Genomic DNA, 19,607 nt, shown 5'->3' with positions numbered 1-19,607 from the left:
GGGCTCTGTGCTCTTGTTCATCTTTTTTGTTCAGAGCTACTGCTCCACAACTTGAGCCACTCTTCTACTTGTTTTTTTTGTTTGTTTGTTTTGTTTTTTTCTCTAGTAATTGGAGGTAAGTGTCTTAGATTTGTCTTCCAGGGCTGGCTTTAAACCTTAATCCTCAAATCTCAGCGTCCTCAATAGCTAAGATTATAGTTATAAGCTTTTCTTTTCTTTCTTTCTTTCTTTCTTTCTTTCTTTCTTTCTTTCTTTCTTTCCTCTCTCTCTCTCTCTCTCTCTCTCTCTCTCTCTCTCTCTCTCTCTCTCTTTCTTTCTTTTGGTTGTGGGGCTTGATCTCGGCCTGGGCACTGTCCCTGAGCTCCACAGCTCAAGGCTACCACCCTGTCCCTTGAGCCATAGGGCTACTTCCAGTTTTCTGGTGATTAATTGGAGATAAGAGTCTCACAGACTTTATTGCCCAGGCTGGCTTTGAACCATGATCCTCATATCTCAGGTAGGATTGCAAGCCACCTGGCCCTGTACTCCTTTTTTTTTTTTTTTTTTGCCAGTCCTGGGCTTAAACTTAGGACCTGAGCACCATCCTTGAGTTTTCTCAAGGCTAGAACACTACTACTTAAGCCATAGCACCACTTCTGGGTTTTTCCATGTATGTGGTACCAAGGAACCGAACCCTGGTCTTGGTACATACTAGGCAAGCACTCTACCAGTAGGCCAAACTCCTGGCCCTCTTTCTTTTTTTTTTTTTTTTTTTGCCAGTCCTAGGTTTGAGCTCAGGGCCTGAGCACTGTCCTTGGACTTTCTCAAGGCTAGAGCTCTACCACTTGAGCCTCAGCACCACTTGTGGCTTTTTTCTATGCATATGGTACCGAGGAATCGAACCTGGGTCTTCATGCATGCTAGGCAAGCACTTTAACCACTAGGCCAAATTCCCGGCCCCTGGCCCTCTTTCTTTCTTTCTTTCTTTTTTTTTTTGCCAGTCCTTGGCTTGAGCTCAGGGCCTGAGCACTGTCCTTGGACTTTCTCAAGGCTAGAGCTCTATCACTTGAGCCTCAGCACCACTTCTGGCTTTTTTCTGTATATGTGGTACTGAGGAATTGAACCCGGGTCTTCGTGCATGCTAGACAAGCACTCTACCACTAGGCCAAACTCCCAGCCCATCTTTTTTTTTTTTTTTTTTAAGAGCAGAAAGTCTTGTTGTATATCCCAGACTGGCCTTGAACTTGCTCCATAGCTTAGATTGTACTCAAACTCATGGTTTTCCTGCCTCAACCTCTCTGGGATTACAGGTATGTGTATACCATCATACCCAACTCACATTATAGTTATTTTAATCGAATGAATTCAGTACAGTAATTTGTTTTTAATCCTTTGTTAGAGGGCTGAAAAAGCAAAAAGCAAAAAAATATGTTTCTCTTTCTCTCTCTGTCTCTCTGCCCCTCTCTCTCTCTCTCTCTCTCTCTCTCTCTCTCTCTCTCTCTCTCTCTCTCTCTCTCTCTCTCTCTCTCTCTCTCTCTCTCTCTGCCTCTCTTTCTTTCTTTCTCTCTAGTCCTGGGGTAACTCAGGGCCTTGCCACTGTCCCTGACCTGCTTTTGCTCAAGGCTAGCACTCTACCACTTGAGCCACAGTGCCACTTTCGGCTTTTTCCTTCCTTCCTTCCTTCCTTCCTTCCTTCCTTCCTTCCTTCCTTCCTTCCTTCCTTCCTTCCTTCCTTATTGGAGATAAGAGTCTCACAGATTTCAGTGCTGACTTTGAACCGTGATTCTTGGATCTCATCCTCCTGAGTAGCAAGGATTACTTGCATGAGCCACCATGCCTGGCTTTGGCTTTTTCTGTTTTATGTGTTGTTACTAAGGAGTGGAACCCTTACCGTGCTAGGTAAGCGCTCTACCACTAAGCCACCTTCCCAAGAAAGAATTCTTAGCTTTGATAATAGCTGTATATTATAAGCAGCTTCCTCATCCAGAACTGAAAAAAAAAGCCAAGGAAGGAAAGTTGATATACATTTAGAAAAATGTAGAGATTCTCTGGGGCGATGGTGTTGCTTGGCATCGCTGATTTCATGTTTGCTCCCAGGAGGCTCAGAAGCAGCCAGGCTGAGCAGAGTCCTGCCCAGCTGATGAGGCTGGTTGGGAGTTTAGAAAGAAACTGGGCCAGCCTAGTGTGGTGGCTCACATCTGTAATCCTAGTTCCTGAGGCTAAGATCTGAAGAACCAGACAATCTTCAAGTAATCACTAGAAAAGGGGAAGTGGGGGCCAGGAGTTTGGCCTAGTGGTAGAGTGCTTGCCTAACATGCATGAAGACCCGGGTTCGATTCCTTGGTACCACATGCATAGAAAAAAAGCCGGAAATGGTGCCTTGAGAAAGTCTAAGGATAGTGCTCAGGCCCTGAGCTCAAGCCCAGGACTGGCAAAAAAAAGAAAAAAAGAAAAGGGGACGTGGTGTTGTAGCTCAAGGGATAAGGCTATGTATAGCCTTGAGCCGAAGAACCCAGGCCCATGACCCATGAAAGAAAGAAAGAGAGCCAAATCAACTGCTGTGCTCAGCAGAACCCAGGAAGCCCCCCTCAGAGTGTCCTTTCAACTTTAGTTTTCCCATTTGAAGTCCCTGTTGACAACAGGGAGTCAGCTTGCAAAAGTGAAATGGCGGTGGTGTGACCAAGCCCCAGCATGGCAAAGCAGAACCCGGAGCCAAGAGATAGTAATGTGATGACCCCACAGTATGAAAGAGTGCTTAGTATATGTATTTTTTCTGTGCCTTTCCAGGCATATTGTAATAGGAATGCTTTCAGGATATCTGGTTCATATTACCAACATTTGGTAATAGCAAAAGGTAACTTCATATTTTTATTTCAGCATATCCTGTGAACTGTGCAGTATTCTAAACACGTTGTATGATCTACTTCCCAAAGTTTAAGTTCTGTTACTAACTTTCCCAAGTATAAGGAAGGAAATGGAGTCACATATAGATTAGGTAATCTACTCAAATAGAGTTTATAAATGGTAGAAATGAACAGAGTGTAAATTTTCTGCTCTACATTTTTTTGTTTCATTTTTGGCAGTACTGGGGTTTGAACTCAGGACCCAGCACTTGCTAGCCAAGCATTCTGCCACTTCAGCCATTCTTCCTGTACCATTCTTTTTTTTTTTGCCAGTCCTGGCCAAACTCCCAGCCCCTGCACCATTCTTTTTTTTTTTTTTTTTGAGACAAGGCCTTTCTACCTGGTGCAGGCTGGCCTCAAATTTGAAATCCTCTGCAGGGAGGGAAAGGGGAACAAAAACATGAAAAGGGGTATCAGTGTTTGAGAAGTAATATCATCACTACCCCACAAATGTAACCATAACCTCTCTATACATTACCTTGACAATAAAATACAATAATAAAAAAGATTAGGTCAGAAATTTGGCCTAGTGCTAGAGTACTTGCCTAGCATGCACGAAGACCTAGGTTCGATTCCTCAGTACCACATATGAAGAAAAGGCCAGAAGTGGTGCTGTGGCTCAAGTGGTAGAGCTCTAGCCTTGAAAAAGCCCAAGGACAGTGCTCAGGCCTTGAGTTCAAGCCCCAGGATTGGCAAAAATGAATGAATGAATGAATGAATAAAAAAATTTGGAATCCTCCTGACACCATTCCATGTTGAGATTACAGGTTTTTACTTCTATGCTAGGACTTTATGTCTCACGTTCATTATTTATTTTTTTTGTTGGTCATGGAACATGAACTCTGTGCCTGGGCATTGTCCCTGAGCTCTTCAGCTCAAGGCTACCACCCTATCCCTTGAGCCATAGGGCCACTTCTATTATTGGAGATAATAGTCTCACAGACTTTACTGCCCAGGCTGGCTTTGAAACATGATCCTCAGATATCAGCCTCCTGAGTAGCTAGGATTATAGGTGTGAGCCACTGTACCTGGCTAACTCAGTAGTTCTTCCCCAACCTCTGTGTGTGTGTGTGTTACACAGGTGTGTACCTTGAACTCAAGCCTTCTCATTCAGCTTTCTTGCTCAAGGCTAGTACTCTACCATTTGAACTACACTTCCAATTCTGTTCTTTTGCTAGGTAATTGGAGATAAGAGCCTTAGACTTTTTTTTGCCCAGACTGACTTTGAACCTTGTTCTATTGATCTCAGCCTCCTGAGTAGCTAGGCTAACAGTTGTAAGCCACTGGTTCCTGGCCCTACCCCTATGTTTAACAGGCTGTACTTATCCATAGTCACTGTAATTCTTCCTCTGACTCCAAAAGTAGGATACTGAGTACTGTTGGTTGTTCTCCTTGACATTGCATTGGTGTATTAGGGAGCTCTGTCTATCTGATTCAGAGTGCATCAAGAATATATGCTTAGCCATTGCCTTTCCTCTGCCATAGGCAGCTTTTTTCCTCCTAGATAGCATTTTAAATTAATGTGAACATTTTATTTTTGTATTATTTTTTTTTGCCAGTCATGGGACTTGAACTCAGGGCCTGAGCACCGTCCTTGGACTTTTTCTCAAGGCTAGTGCTCTACCACTTGAGTCACAGCACCACTTCCATTTTTTTTTCTATGTATGTGATACTGAAGAATCGAACCCAGGTCTTTGTGCATGCTAGGCAAGCACTCTACCACTAGGCCAAAATCCTGGCTCCCAATTTTGTATTTTTTAATGACTTCTTTTATTCTAGGTTTTTTTTTTTTTTTTTTTTTCTTGTCAGTGGGGCTTGAACTTTGGGCCTGGCACTGTCTCTTAAGCTCTTCAGCTCAAGGCTAGTGCTCTACCATGTTGAGCCACAGTGCGACTTCTGGTTTTCTGGTGGTTAATTGGAGATGAAGAGTTTCACAGATTCATGAGTCACTATTGCCCGACTTGGGGAATACTTTTTTTTTTTTGCCTGTCCCAGGCATGAACTCAGGCCCTGAGTACTGTCCTTAGGCTAGAGCTCTACCATTTGAGCCACAGTACCACTTCCAGATTGTCTATGTATGTGGCACCAAGGAATCAAACCCAGGTCTTTGTGCAATGCTAGGCAAGCAATCTACCACTAGGTCAAACTCCTGGCCCATACTTTGATACTTCCTTCTGGAAAATTGGTGGAGGACTATGTGGAAAGGGCAGCCATTATGTTGGCTGTCATTCAGAGGAGGCTGTCATTCAGAGAACCAAGGTTACAGGTTGACCATTAGGCTGTCAGCTTTGTAACAGGTGACTTGGCTGAAGTGGAGTGAACTGGTGTTTGTAAAAGGGAGAGGGCAAGCCAGGCCCTGGTGGCTCACACCTGTAATTCTAGCTACTCAGGAGGCTGAGATCTGAGGATCTTGGATCAATGCCAGCCTAGGCAGAAAAGTCTGTGAGACTCTTATTTCCAATTAGCCACCAGAAACCCAGTAGTGGTGCTGTGTCTCAAAGTGAAAAAACTCACCGAAAACCAAGTTCAAATTACCTGAGTTCAAGTCCCTTAACTAACCAAACCACCCCCCTTCCCCCCAAAAAAAATCAAATGGGAAGAGGGCATCACTGCACAGCATGTTACTGGATTGAGGCCTCTTTTGGCAGGTGCATGTTGGAGTCCTTTCTGTGATATTTAAGATCTAGTTTCTTTGTAGCCAGTGCAGGAAATGACAGTGTATCAGCCATGTAGACTTTTTTATTTTTTTTGTGGGTCATGGGCTGGAACTCTGGGCCTGGACACTGTCTCTGAGCTCTTCATCTTAGGGCTATGACCCTACCCCTGGAGCCACAGCCCCACCTCCCATTTTCTAGTGATTAATTGGAGATAAGAGTCTCTCGATCTTTTGTGCCCAGGCTGGTTTTGAACTGCGGTTCTCAGATCTCAGCCTCCTGAGTAGCTAGGATTATAGGCAGTGAACCACTTCGCCCAGCTAGCTATGTAGATTTCTTCGGCCTTGTTGTCTGTGCTGAGGACTGGCCTGTGTGGTGAGAAGTGAAGATTGCATGTGTTTCAGGCACACTTACCCGACTGGGAAACTATCTCCCTATGAATCCCCAGAGACATGTATTTGAAGGCTGTCAGAGTTTTGACGCCTTTTGACACCTCAGCGCTTGGTCCCTCTGTGAATAGCAGCAATTGCACCTTATTGAGTGGACATTTGTTTACTTCTGGGATGGCTTTGATGAAACATAAAGAAATAATGGCTTTGAATTTTCTTCATTCTTGCTCTCCTTCTTTTTTTCTTGGTTGGTTGTAGGGCCAGAATTCAGGATCTGGGCGTTGTCCCTGAACTCTTTTGTTCAAGTCTAGGGCTCTACTACCTTGAGTCACAGCCCCACTTACATGTTTGTTTGTTTTTGTCAGTCATGGGACTTGAACTCAGGGCCTGAGCACTGTCCTTTGAGCCAAAGTGCTGCTTCCAGTTTTCTGGTGGTTAATTGGAGATAAGATTCTCACAGACTTTAGTGTTCAAGCTGGCTTTGAACCGTGATCCTCAGATCTCAGTCTCCTCAGTAGCTAGGATTATAGGCGTGAGCCACTAGCATCTGTCTATAACTTGGATTTTTCTGCTTTTCTGAAATTCCTGCAATATACCAATGTAAATTTTAGAGAATCCTCTTGCTCCTAAAAGTTTCCATTGTTTCTTTACAATCTCCCCTCCATCCCTTCTGACCTCTTCACTGGATTTCAGTAAAGTCAACTCTGTCATGTTGCTAATCTCCAGAGCCATTGCCACACCTGAATCCTACTGTGTCTGGAGCAGAGCTGGGGATGTGTGGAAGTATGAAATGCAGGCCTTTATTTTTGTTTGATATGGAATGCAAGCTTTTATTTTCATTCGGAACAATTTCAGACCTCCTCATACTTTATAAGGATAATATAAGAACTGTACTCTCAACTATTTTAAGAGGCAGAGGTAGAAGAATTGTAGTTCAAGGCTAGCAAAAAAAAGTCATTGAAACCCTGTCAAAGGACAAGCCAAGAGTGGTGTTTTTCTTCTGTAATGTAATCCCAGCTATGTGGGAAGTGAGTGTTGGCCCACGGCTGGCCCAGATCAAAAGCCCAAAGCCCTATCAGAAAAATAACTAAAGCTGAAGGGTTTGGGTGTGACTTAAGCTGTGTAGTACTTGCCTAACAAGACTTAAGTTCAAATGTCAGTACCCCTATAAACAAAAAAAGGGTATAATTTTTTTCTTTTTATTGTTGCAAGTAAGTGGTTACATATATTTTACAGTATTGTGACATAGTTGTTCCTAGCAATTATCACAATCACTTATTTTACTTTTATAATATTAAGTATCATTGTTCTATCTACAAAATTTATAAATGTTGGAATATACAAAAATCTCTAGACTTATATAGAAAGAAAGGTTTAACTCTTTGAATATTGGCAATGCAACCATTTCTTCCAGGTCAGATGTTAAAAACATATATAATTTTTATGTAGATTCATCTGTTCACATTTTGTCATACTTTATATTTTCTGAACCTTCTGATTATTGGGTATGTGTATCATACTACTTCATCCAGAAATGCTTCAGCAAGGAGATATTCTAAAAATATCTGTAACCTCACTAGCTCTGTGTGTGTGTGTGTACGTGTGTGTACGTACGTGTACATACGTGTACGTGTACACGTATGTGTGTACACGTGTATGTGTACTAGAATTTCCTCCCAAGTAGTTGGGGATATAGACAGGTGTGAACCACCACACTTAGCCTTCCACACCACTATTAACACTTAGAAAATTTACCACTGATTTAATACATCCAGTACAGAGATATGTTAAGTTTTTCCATTGATACTTTCTGGATATCTGTCTGTCATTGTTGTTTCTATTGTTTTTGTTCAATATCCACTGAAGGATATTGATTTTGTCAGGTCTACTTTAGCCTTGGGTAGTTTTTATTTTTTAATTCCTGGCTCCATTTTTTTTTTCTTTTCTTGAACTCAGGGTCTGAGCACTGTCCTTGGGATTTCTCAAGGCTAGAGCTCTACCACTTGAGCCACCACACCATTTCCAGCTTTTTCTATGTATGTGGTACCAAGGAATCAAACAAACCCGGCTCTTCATATATACTAGGCGAGCACTGTACCACTACAACACACTCCTGGTCTTTTTTTGGCCAGTCCTGGGCCTTGAACTCAGGGCCTGGGTACTCTCCTTGGACTCTCTTTGCTCAAGGCTAGTGCTCTGCCACTTAAGCCACAGTACCACTTCTAGCTTTTTCTGAGTATGTGGTACTGAGGAATTGAACCCAGTGCTTCGTGAATGCTAGGCGAGCACTCTACCACTAGGCTATGCTTCTGGCTCCTTTTTTTTTTTTTATTTTTAATTTAGTTTAACAAAAACATTTAAAAAATACTGTTTTAGACCACGACTGAGTAAACATAGACTATTGCTTTTCTCTTACGTTTTTTGAAATAGATATGGATGTTAAAAATAAATTACCAGGGGCTGGGAGTTTGACCTAGTGGTTGAGTGCTTGCCTAGCATGCACAACGACCCAGGTTCGATTCCTCGGTACCACATACATAGAAAAAAAGCCAGAAGTGGTGCTGAGGCTCAAATGGTAGAGCTCTAGCCTTGAGAAAGTCCAAGGACAGTGCTCAGGCCCTGAGCTCAAGCCCAGGACTAGCAAAAAATAAAAAAAAGAAAGAAAAATGAATATAAATTACCACCTTGTTTGGTGGAGTGTTCCAGTATATATTGAAATAAGCATGGCAAATATAAAAGGGGAAGGACAAAAGGTATCTATGTTATTTAACGTTGTACATTCAGTTCGTTTAAAATAGTAAAGAATTATCTCTTAAGATACGACATTTTGCTATGTATGTTGTAGCCTGCCAGAGTTAGGAGGAAAAAAGGAATAAATTTAATCGAAGTATGAAAAAGTTCAAATAACTTAAAAAAAAGAGAGAGAGGAAATGGAAAGTAAGAGGGAAAAGTAGACCTAGCTACTCAAGAGGCTGAGATCGGAGGGTAGAGGTTCAAAGTCAGTCTGGGGACTACAAAGTCCTAAGTCTCTTATCTCCAGGTAATCTCTAAAAGTAGTGCTATTATGGCTCAAGGGTAGGGCTGAGCCTTGAGCTGAAGAACTCAGGTACAGTGCCCAGGCCCAGAGTTCAAGCCCCACAACCGCCCCCCTCCAAAAAAAAAAAAAAAAAAAAGAAAGAAAGAAAAGATAAAACACTTTCTTGGGCAGGTGCCTGTCCTGGGACTTGAAGTCATCAGGGTCTGGGCACTATCCCTGAGATTTTTTTACTTTTATTTATTTTTTTAGTTAGTCCTGGGAACTGAACCCAGGGTCTGAGCACTGTCCTTGGGTCTTCTTCAAGGCTAGTGCTCTACCACTTGAGCCACAGTATCACTTCTGGCTTTTCTGTGTATGTGGTACTGAGGAATTGAGCCCAGGCTTTTGTGCATGCTAGGCAAGCACTCTACCACTACGATAAACTCCCGGATCCCTGAGATTTTTTTTGCTCAAGGCTAGCACTCTACCACTTGAATCACTACTTTATTATTTTTTTTCCTGGACAATTGGAGATAAGAATTTCATAGATTTTCCTGTTTAAGCTGGCTTCGAATTGAGATTCTCCGATCTCAGCTTCTGAGTAGCTAGGATTATAGACATGAATCACTGGTGCCCAGCCCAGAAACACATTAAAAATAATTGTTTGGAGTGTGTGTGTGTGTGTGTGTGTGTGTGTGTGTGTGTGTATGTATGTATGTGTGTGTATGTGTATGTGTATGTGTGTATGTATGTCTGTGTGTGTGTGTGTGTGTGTGTGTGTGTGTGTGTGTGTTGATCCTGTTGCTTGAACTCAGGGCCTGGGCACTGTCCCTGAGTTATTTTGTTTAAGATTAATGCTATACCACCTGAGCTACAGCACTACTTTCGGCTTTTTGGTGGTTAATTGAAGGTAAGAGTCACAGATTTTCCTGTTCAGTCTGACTTCAGACCTTGATCCTCAGATCTTAGCTAGGATTACAGGCATGAGCTACAGGTACCCAGCCCAGGAATACATTTTAAGCACAATCATTAATTGTATGAGGGGGATTTCATTGTGACATTCCCACACTTGTGTACAGTGTATTCTGATCAGCCTTATCACCTCTGTCAGTGTTTTATTTTCTTGCCAGTCTCTCTCACTGTTCTGTTTTTATTCATGTAAATAAAACTATATGAACCAAATTCATCCTCTTTTATCCTCTGTGTTAGCTCCTCTCACTCCTGATTACACACACACACACACACATTCACACACATTCACATACACATGAAAAAAGCAAAAAAGGGTAGAGACGTTGCTCAGGTGGTAGAGTACCTGGTTAGCCTGAGTTCAAATCCCAGTACTATCAGAAATTTAAAAGTAGCATAATAGAAGAACAATATAAGTTAATTCAGTAGCTTGACAATGAAGTTGACTCTAATACACATAGAAGCAGAGACCTATTTTGCAATATAATTTTGGTGTTTTCTAATCGGTAAGTCCTTTAGGAATTGAGGGGGGAGGGAATTCAGTAGGACTTGGAGTAATTAAGAAAATATGGAATTTGAGGGATGTGGGGTATGGTTAGGTAAGCTGTCATTTAGGCTTTTCCCAGTGTGTAGGTTTTATATCATGAGTAAATATGAGGGTTCTATATTGCCTTTAGTATTTGTACTGCTGAAAAGTCTAATGGTGTAGCACTTAGGGTCAAAGGCTGTGCCTGGCCTAATCCTGTGCTCTTTCCTCAGTTGTAAGATTATTAAAAACAATTTAAAAGATTACTGTGAAATATTGTACACATATTTCAGTTGACATATTCGAATACCTTTTGGAGGGGCGAGTGTGCCCTTGTTTTACCACTGGAGCATTCCTTTCTGTGATCTGCTTCTCTCCCCCCCCCCCCCCCCCCCAGCACTTGAGCTTGCTGTTCTTGGTCAGATGAAGGCATGAATTGGGAACAAGCCAGCACCCAACCCAGGCAGAGAAGGGGAGTGGGGGAGGCCTGGATTTTTTTAGTTCCCAGTCTTTTCTGGGAGTGGAGGGGTGGAAGTTAAGGGCCAACAAATGAATTGAGGTCTCACAGTGGACTTGGAAAGTTAAGCCAAAGAATTTTGGTTGGATGCTTTAAGGAGAAGAAAACAGCAAAGTTTTTGAGCTGGACACGCATTTCAAACGAGAGCCCAGTGGCTTGCAGCCTCCTGAGGGAGGGAGGGAGGGAGGGAGGGAGGGAGGGAGGGGCCTTTCCTGGTTTAAGGACAGGAATCCTGGTAGGGCAGGGCCTCACTGGGGACCGGCTGGGGGTGGGGCTTGGCGTTCTTGTACTGGAGGCCAGAATTTCTGCCCCAGTGACTCTTCCTGCTCTTCTACTGACTCACTCTGTTGACCTGGCCCGTATGGCTTCTCTCCTGGTTGCTGTGTGATCTGAAGAGTGCAGGGGCTGCCCGGGGTGATGAGGGTGGGTTGAGACATAGTAGGTAGGATGAAGGAATAAACAAGTATTCTGCCCTTCTGTGCTTTCCTTGAATCGAGGCTAATTCAAGTCCACACTGCAGAGGCTGTCTACCAGGAGGTAAGTCAACATGGCTTCTTCCTTTCCTCTGCTGTCTCAGGCCAGCTTTTTCTGAGTAGGGTCTCTCTCTGCTACTTTCTCTCTCCCTATCCCTTCCCATTCTCCACATTAGTCTTCTGTCAGGCACTTGAAGCAAACAAGGTCTTGCCAGTGGTAGGCAGGGAGGTTTAATAGACAGGGTTTTATCATGTCGGGGGAGCCTGTCCTCTGAGGTAGACTGGCCAGATAGATCTCTTGTGAGCCACACACGAAACATAGGCTCATGTCTGTCAGGTCACAGCAGAGGGGGCCTGGTCTTAAGCCCAGCTTTCAGCTGTGGGATTTCAGGACCATTTGTGGTGTGCTTTTGTATCCCAAGTTCTCTCCCTCCCCTGTGACCAAGGGGGAGGAAAGACAGAAGGGGGAAGCTGTGTGAGGAAGTATGTGATTATGCTGGGACTCATAAAACGTTGCTGACCAGCAATGGATCAGGGGTAAGTTCCTGAACCTCAGTGGACTCATGGACAGTGTGGATTAAATAATCTTGGAGATTTTTTTTGCCAGTCCTGGGCCTTGAACTTGGGGCTTGAATGCTGTCCTTGGGCTCTCTGAAGGGTAGAGCTCTACCACTTGAGTCACAGCACATCTCCAGCTTTTTCTATGTATGTGTGGAACCAAGGAATCGAACCGGGGTCTTCGTGCATGCTAGGCAAGCTCTCTACCACTAGGCCAAACTCCTGACCCTAATTTATTTATTTATTTTTTAATATAAATACTAGAACCTGGGGCTTGAAATAGGGCCTAGAATTCTTTCTTGGCTTTTTCACCTCATGGTTAGCAGTCTGCCACTTGAGCCATGCTTCCACTTCTGGGGTTTTGCTGGTTAATTAAACATAGAGTGTGGATTTGTCTGTGTGGGCTGACTTTGAACGATGATCCTCAGATCTTAGCTTCCTGAATGACTAGGATTATAGGTGTAAGCCACCAGTGTCTAGCTTGGTCTCTATTATAATGTAATAGTACACACACACACACTCACACACTCACTTATTTCGTGCCACTACTAGAACTTGAACTAAGGGCTGCATGCTTCTGCTGAACTCAGGGCGTGGGCACTGTCCTTGAGCTTTCTCAAGGCTAGAGCTCTACCACTTGAGCCACAGCACCAGTTCCAGCCTTTTCTGTGTATGTGGTACCAAGGAATTGAACTCAGGGCTTTGTGCATGCTAGGCCATTAGCACTAGGCTACACTCTTGGTCCCTCTGATTGGCTTTTTTGATCAAGGTTGGTAGTCTACCTTTTGAGCCATATCTCTGCTTCTAGCTTTTTGTTAGTTGGAGATAAGAAAGTCAGATTGTCTGCCTGGGCTGGCTTTGAATCTTGAATGTGGTAATCTGAGCCTCCGGAGTAGCTGGCTGTGACCCCTGGCCCCTGGCTATAATAATTTATTTCTAACACATGTGACAATTCTTGCGCTTTCTGTTTTAATTGTGAGTCAACTATATTACTTGTGAGCTTATCTTACATTTCATTCTGCTATTTGCTATGCCACTGGTGCCTAAAAAATCATGTGTGAGCGTGTGCGTGCATGCATGTGCGCGTGCATGCATACTGGTCCTGGGGTTTGAATTTAAGGCCTGGCCACACTGTCCTTGAGCTTTTTTTTCCCCTCAGGATAGGGCTCTAACACTTGAGCCGCAGTGCCACATTCAGCTTTTTTCTGGTTAATTGGAGATAAGAGTGCCAGGGACTTTGCAGCCCTGGCTGATTTCGAGCCATGGTCCTGAGATCTCAGCCTTTTGAGTAGCTGAGATTACAGGTGTGAGTCACTGGTACCTGGCTGAAAAAAAGCTTTGGCTTTGAGCAATCATCTCACCCACTGCTCCAGTTTTTGGGTGGAACCCAGGGCCTCTCACATACTAGGCAGTGCTCCACTGCTGAGCTATGTCCCAGCTTCTGAGTCTACCAATTGAGTATCCTCTGAGGTAGCAGTCTTCTTTGCCTGTAGAATTCAGTGTTTGGAAACATACTGTGAGCCAAGAATCAAGCAAGGCGTTAACTTTATGTGTGAAGAATGAGGTATGACTATAAAACAAGCCTAATTTCCTCTATCTCATACGGAGTATGAGTGTTTAAAGGCAGCTTCCAAAGAAGTGTTTTGTAAATACTTTGAAGTAAATAACATCCTAAGGAGACTATTTTATTTTTTAATTTAATTTTTTGGGGGGTCTTGAAAATATATGGGTTTTTTTTTTTTTTTTGGTGGTAGTGGGGTTTGGATGTAGACCCTTTCTCAGGGCTTGATTGCTAGGTTGGTGCTCTATCACTTTAGCCATGCCTCCAGTCCAGTTTTTGGCTGGTTATTTTGGAGATAGAATCTCATGATTTCTGCTTGGACTAGGCTTGAACCAAGATCCTCCAGACTTCTAAGTAACTAGAATCACAGGCATGAGACAATATTTCCTGGAATTTCTAGGTTGTACAGGGGCAGGCCTGTGGGACAGGAGAGCAAAGCAAAAATATATTATCATGAATACATCCAAAAGACTGATTATTCTATCTGGGCATTTGTTCCTGGCAGTGGTGGTCAGTAAAATATGGCTTTAGTCACCCTGATTAAAAGATTCTGCTAGGGCTGGGAATGTGGCCTGGTGGTAGTATGCTTGCCTAGCATGCATGAAGCCTTGCATTCAATTCTTCAGTACCATATACACAGAAAAAGCCAGAAGTGGCACTGTGGTTCAAGTGGTAGAATGCTAGCCTTGAGCAAAAGCAGCTCAGGGAGAAGTTCAGGTCCCTGAGTTTAAGTCCCAGGACTAGCCAGGAAAAAAAGAAAAGGAGGAGGAGATGCTGTCAGGCTAGTGACTCATGCTTGTTTTCCTAGGTACTTAGAGACTGGGATCTGAGGATTACAGTTTAAAGTCAGCCTGTGACACTCTTTATCTCCAATTAACTAGCAAAAAAAACAGAAGTGGAGCTCAAGTGAAAAAGCTTGGAGACAGTGTTCAGGCCTTGAGTTCAGTAGTAGCACCCAAAAAAAAAAAAAAATGCCATGCTTAATGTAACTCAGTAGGTCTAAGGATTTGATTTGTGTGAAGTGCTTGACTGCTGGGGGTAGCAGTGGAATTTCCTTTTCTCCCTAAATTACAGCTCTGTTTGCAGCCACAGCTGGGTGATCAAACACGAACTGGCTGTTGAGTGAGTGCACGCAGGCACTAGAGCTCTCCTTAGAAACAATCACAGGACAGGCTGGTGGGGGAGCAGTCATTCCTCAGGACTTTTTGAAGGAGGTGGAGCCCACTGGAAGTAGGCTGCAGGAATGCATGGTCATGGTGATTTAGAGGACTAGGAGACCCCCTTCCCTTCATTTAAAGAAAAAGCCCCATGTAACCACAATTAGGAGTTAAATGCCCAGAAGCAGAGACAAAGTGGCCTAATTAGCTTCTCAATACCTAGGTCCTGTAGAGACAATAGACTGCTTAGTGTGCTCACTTAAATGCCAGCTTCCCACCCCAAATGGAGGAGGAGGAGGAGGTAACCTGTAAAATCCACACCTTTTAATCTTTGTATTTCTCCTCTTTCTCTCCATAGCCTTTAATTTTTTTAAAGAATTTATTAACATTGATTTTTATATCTTATTTCAAACGACATGTTTAACAAATATTCACGAAGGGAATCTATATACCATCACTGGCACTTAGATTTTAGAACATTATTAAAAATTAGGCTGAGGGTTTATATGTCATAGATAATTTTAATTGGAGTTGTGTACACAATTGCTTGCCAATCACTTCAGTGTGGCAAGTGCCCACTCCTGCTAGGTATATGATTTGAAATTAGAGGCACTGTCCCATTTGACCATTTCTTAGGCTTCACTGTCTACATGCTGACAGAATTTACCAAATTAGGGGCAATTAGTTGTCTTTCAGCTAGGCAGCATTATTTATCAACTACTATGTGCCAGTTTTTGTAGAGACTGATACCAAGTGAATGAAATGATTACTGCCCTGCAGGAACTTAAGTAGATGGAGCCAGCTAATACTCACTGGAGGAGAAGTGAAATAAAGACACAGAGGAGGTAGTACAGGAGCTGATAGCAAAAAGAATAATTGTTTCTGTGGAAAGGACATTTTTGCCAGGCTGTAAAGGATACATAGGAGAAAAATAATTGTTTCTGTGGAAAGGACATTTTTGCCAGGCTGTAAAGGATACATAGGAGTTCAACAGGTTTAGAAGATAGAACATCCTGTGGACAAATGCACAGAGCCTAGAAAGTACCTGGCATGCTTGGGGGAAATGTACATGGCAGTATGTTAGGAGTTAGCTTTGTGACTGTGAAGGAAGCCCTGTCAGGCCAAGGGGTTTGGATTTTATATGGAATTAGCTATTGAAGGGTTTTCATGTTCAAAATGCATGACCCAATCCACATTACTTAGGTCTTGGTCTTTTTTTTTTCCTTTTCTTTTTCTGTCAGTACTGGGTTTTGAACTTAGGACCTTACAGTTGCTAGGCAGGCGTTCTGTCATTTGATCCACTTCCCAGTCAGACTTGGGCTATTTCTGTGTGGCAAGTCTTAGGCTTTAGGGTTGGAAAGATGTGTGGTCCTTTTCTTAGCAGTTTACCAGACACTTGACGATTGGGGTCCCGAGGAATCTGGGCCCAAACGCACCAAGTCAAGGAATGATCAGAGCTGTGTCCTGCTCATCTGCTAAGGTTGGTTTTCTTTGCCAGCTTTCTTCTTCTTTTTTTTTTTTTTTGCCAGTCCTGGGCCTGGGCTCAGGGCTTGAGCACTGTCCTTGGACTTTCTCAAGGCTAGAGCTCTACCACTTGAGCCTCAGCACCACTTCCGGCTTTTTGCTATGTATATGGTACCGAGGAATCGAACCCTGGTCTTCATGCATGCTAGGCAAGCACTCTACCACTAGGCCAAACTCCCGGCCCCAGCTTTCTTCTTTTTTTTGGGGGGGGGGGTGGGGGTAACCAGCCTTCTTGCTAGTGAGTTGCTTACTGCTGCTAGAAATCCTTTGACAATCAAAAGTCATGGGCATTGGATTAGAGGGAAACCAACACTTTGTGACCAGGGTGAAAAATAGTATATATTCATTGTTGGAAATATAAAAAATACACAATGTAAGAAAAAGACACTGAGGTATCCCATAATCCCTCCAGTCAGAAATGTAATATATTTTATAAGTCTCTTGCGTATCTTTTTTTTTTTTTTTTTTTTTAGTGGTACTAGAGTTAGAAATCAGAAACTTGAATTCACTCTGCTTGGACTCTCCCACTTGAGCTATGCCTCCAGCCCCACCCTTTGCTAGTTATTTTGGAGAGTCATGCAGTTTTTGATCTGAGCTGACTTTGAACCTATATCTGCTGATCTCATCCTTATGACTAGTTAGGCTTATAGACATGAGCCAGTGGTACCTGGCCCTTTTTTTTTTTTTTTAACTTTATAGTTTGTTTTTCAGGTATGGTTTATGCTTTTTCCTAGGGATGACATCGGGCCACCATCCTGGCTATGCCCTCCCAGATAGCTGGGACTATAAGGTATATGCTACCACACTTGGCTTGTTAGTTTTTGCCCAGTTAGGCTTTGAACTGCTAGCCTCCTGCTCTCTGCTTTCTGAATAGTTCAGGGTTACAAACAAGAACCATAAGCCACTGTGCCTAGTGTACATTTGTTTACTCCAGTCTTTATCTGTAGAAGTCATCATTTATCAAAGCTTCTGAATACTATTATGTATACATTTTTGCCTACATTTTTTTTTCTCATGATGGATGTCCAGAAATTGATGATGATGGTGATGGTGATGGTGACTGTTTCTCCCGCGCCCCCCCCCCCCCACCAGTCCTGGGGCATAAACTCAGGGCCTGAGCCTTGTCCTTGGGCTTTTTCCTCAAGGCTAGCACTCTACCACTTGAGCCACAGCACCACTTCCGGCTTTTTTCTGTGTATGTGTTACCAAGGACTTGAACTTGGGTTTTTGTGCATGCTAGGCAAGCACTCTACCACTAGGCCAAACTCCCAGCCCGATGATGATGATTATTGTCAGTCATGGGGCTTGAACTCTGGGCCTGGGTGCTGTCCCTAAGCTCTTTAGCTTGAGCCCTACCCTTGAGCCACAGCCCCACTTCCCATTTTCTGGTGGTTAATTGGAGAGAAGAGTCTCATAGTCTTTAGTTCCTGGGTTGGCTTTGAATCTCGATCCTCAAATCTCAGCCTCCTGAGTAGCCAAGGTTACAGGTGTGAGCTACTAGCGCCTGGCTGGTACCCCTTTTTGAGTAGTAGTTTGAGAGTATATAACATTTGTAATGCACAAATGTTACTTCATCATCTACAATTATTGGTTTATTTTAGATAATTACAGTTGTGAAAGGAGATGTATACTAGTATTATCAGTATAGTATATTTGGGACTGTGAACATAAGCACACTAATGTGAAAAGTCAAGTTATGGTAGGTAGACCCTATAGGGATCCAGGCTGGGATGTAGCTCAGTGGCAAAGCGCTTGCCTAACAAGTGCAACGTCCTGGGTTTGATCCCCAGTGCCAAAAAAGAAAAGACAAAAAAAAAGTACAGTTAAAAAAAAATGAGGGATCTGTTGTATCCAAATAAGGAACATGTCAAAGAATCATTGTGTGGTAGGAATTTGAACTTAACTAGGTAGTTCTGTTGTTCCCATGGCTTGACCCATACCTCCAGTTATTTTTTTTCTTTTTGTACTGGTTATATTTTTTGAAATTTCCTGACTGGGCACCTGCCTGAACTGTGATCCTACTTTTTCTTACCCACAATAGCTGGGTCAACAGTCACACACACCCCATGCACAGCTGCTTTCATTGAGATGGCTTACAATCATGGTCTTCTTGATCTCAGCCTTTCATTTAGGTGGGATGATAGGCACAGACACTTTGTCCAGCTTCCTTGGTTAAAAAAGGGATCTCCTGGGGCTGGGAGTTTGGCCTAGTGGTAGAATGCTTGCCTAGCATGCACAAAGTCCTCAGCACCATATACACAGAAAAAATCCGGAAGTGGTACTAAAGCTCAAGTGGAAGAGCTCTAGCCTTGAGAAAGCCCAAGGACAGTGCTCAGGCCCTGAGCTCAATCCCAGGACTAGCCAAAAAAAAGGGGGGGGCAGGGGGGGGGAAATCTCCTGAACTTTTTTTTTTTTTTTTTGCCTAGGCTGTCCTCAAAACTTACAGTCCATCTTCAAAGAATTTCAAAAATAAGAAGGGCAACTTTCAAAATCTATCTTCATTGTCCAGGAGTATGCATGGGCCCTTAAGAAAATTGTGAAAGGTGATATAAGAAGCTTTAAACAGTGGGATACCTCTGAAGAGTAAATGGAGGTTGAGGCTATAAAATGAGGAGTTTTGCGTTTTTACTCTAGATACTACTACTTCTGTGTTATAGTATCCCTCGACAACAATGTACTCATTCCAAATTGTCATGTAGCTAAGATGGTGGTCTGTCTGCACTTGCCAGGGTCAAGAGTGAGGCAAAGTAGGATTACTTCCTTAAGTCAGCTCTGCCCACGTTGCTGGAGTTAGAAGCAGCTGCTGAGAACAGAGCAGGGAGCGCTTGTAGGAGGGGGAGGAGTGGCCTGTGCAGGTGGCTGCGAGAGGCAGCCAAGACAGGCCAGTTCCAGTTTACCAACATTAACTATCATATGTCATATCTTGACTTCTTTAGATTACTTTGCCTTCTATCCTTACACTGGATCCTGAGATAATTTTTTGAGCAAGAGAAGCAGAGTGGCCATGATGGGAAAAAGAGCAATCAGACCAGGGAACCAGGGACTGGTGGCATATGTCTATAATCCTCAAACTCAGGCTGAGGCAAGACGTGGCGAAACCTTCTTTTACAAAACAAAACCCCACCTCTGCCTGTGAACCAACCAAAAAGTAATAACATGGGAAACAAGGAAAACGTATCTGTAGAAATAGTATTTTTCAGGGGTTAGAGTTGTGGTTCAAGAGGTCGAAATCTTGCCTAGTAAAGTACAAGGCCCTGAGTTCAATCGTTGGAACCACACACAAAAGAGTTCTTTGCTTTTATGTAGAAAGAAATGTATGCAAGGTATTTATGGCAGCTTTGTTTGAAATGGTAACAGATTGGCGATATGTGTGACTGGTAT

The 19,607-nt window shown here is 43.1% G+C and overlaps 1 protein-coding gene across 4 annotated transcripts in view; it reads left to right on the top strand.

The window, feature by feature from the left end:
- Window positions 1–19,607, top strand: part of Numa1 (nuclear mitotic apparatus protein 1) — a 78,003-nt gene that overhangs the window by 3,067 nt on the left and 55,329 nt on the right. Inside the window, exon 1 of one of the 4 annotated variants that reach the window (XM_090348340.1) lies at window positions 11,279–11,490. The exons of the other annotated variants lie outside the window; for them this stretch is intronic. The gene's annotated coding sequence lies outside the window, so the exon portion shown is untranslated. Of the gene's footprint in view, window positions 1–11,278; window positions 11,491–19,607 lie in introns of those variants that run through there. 4 annotated transcript variants of the gene reach the window in all.

The sequence above is a fragment of the Megascapheus bottae genome, chromosome 16 (assembly GCF_031878675.1).
Source record: "Megascapheus bottae isolate mThoBot1 chromosome 16, mThoBot2.hap1, whole genome shotgun sequence".
In the NCBI taxonomy this organism is placed as follows: Eukaryota; Metazoa; Chordata; class Mammalia; order Rodentia; family Geomyidae; genus Megascapheus; species Megascapheus bottae.
Note: the sequence above shows the minus strand (reverse complement) of the source record. Positions and strands in the feature narration are given on the sequence as shown.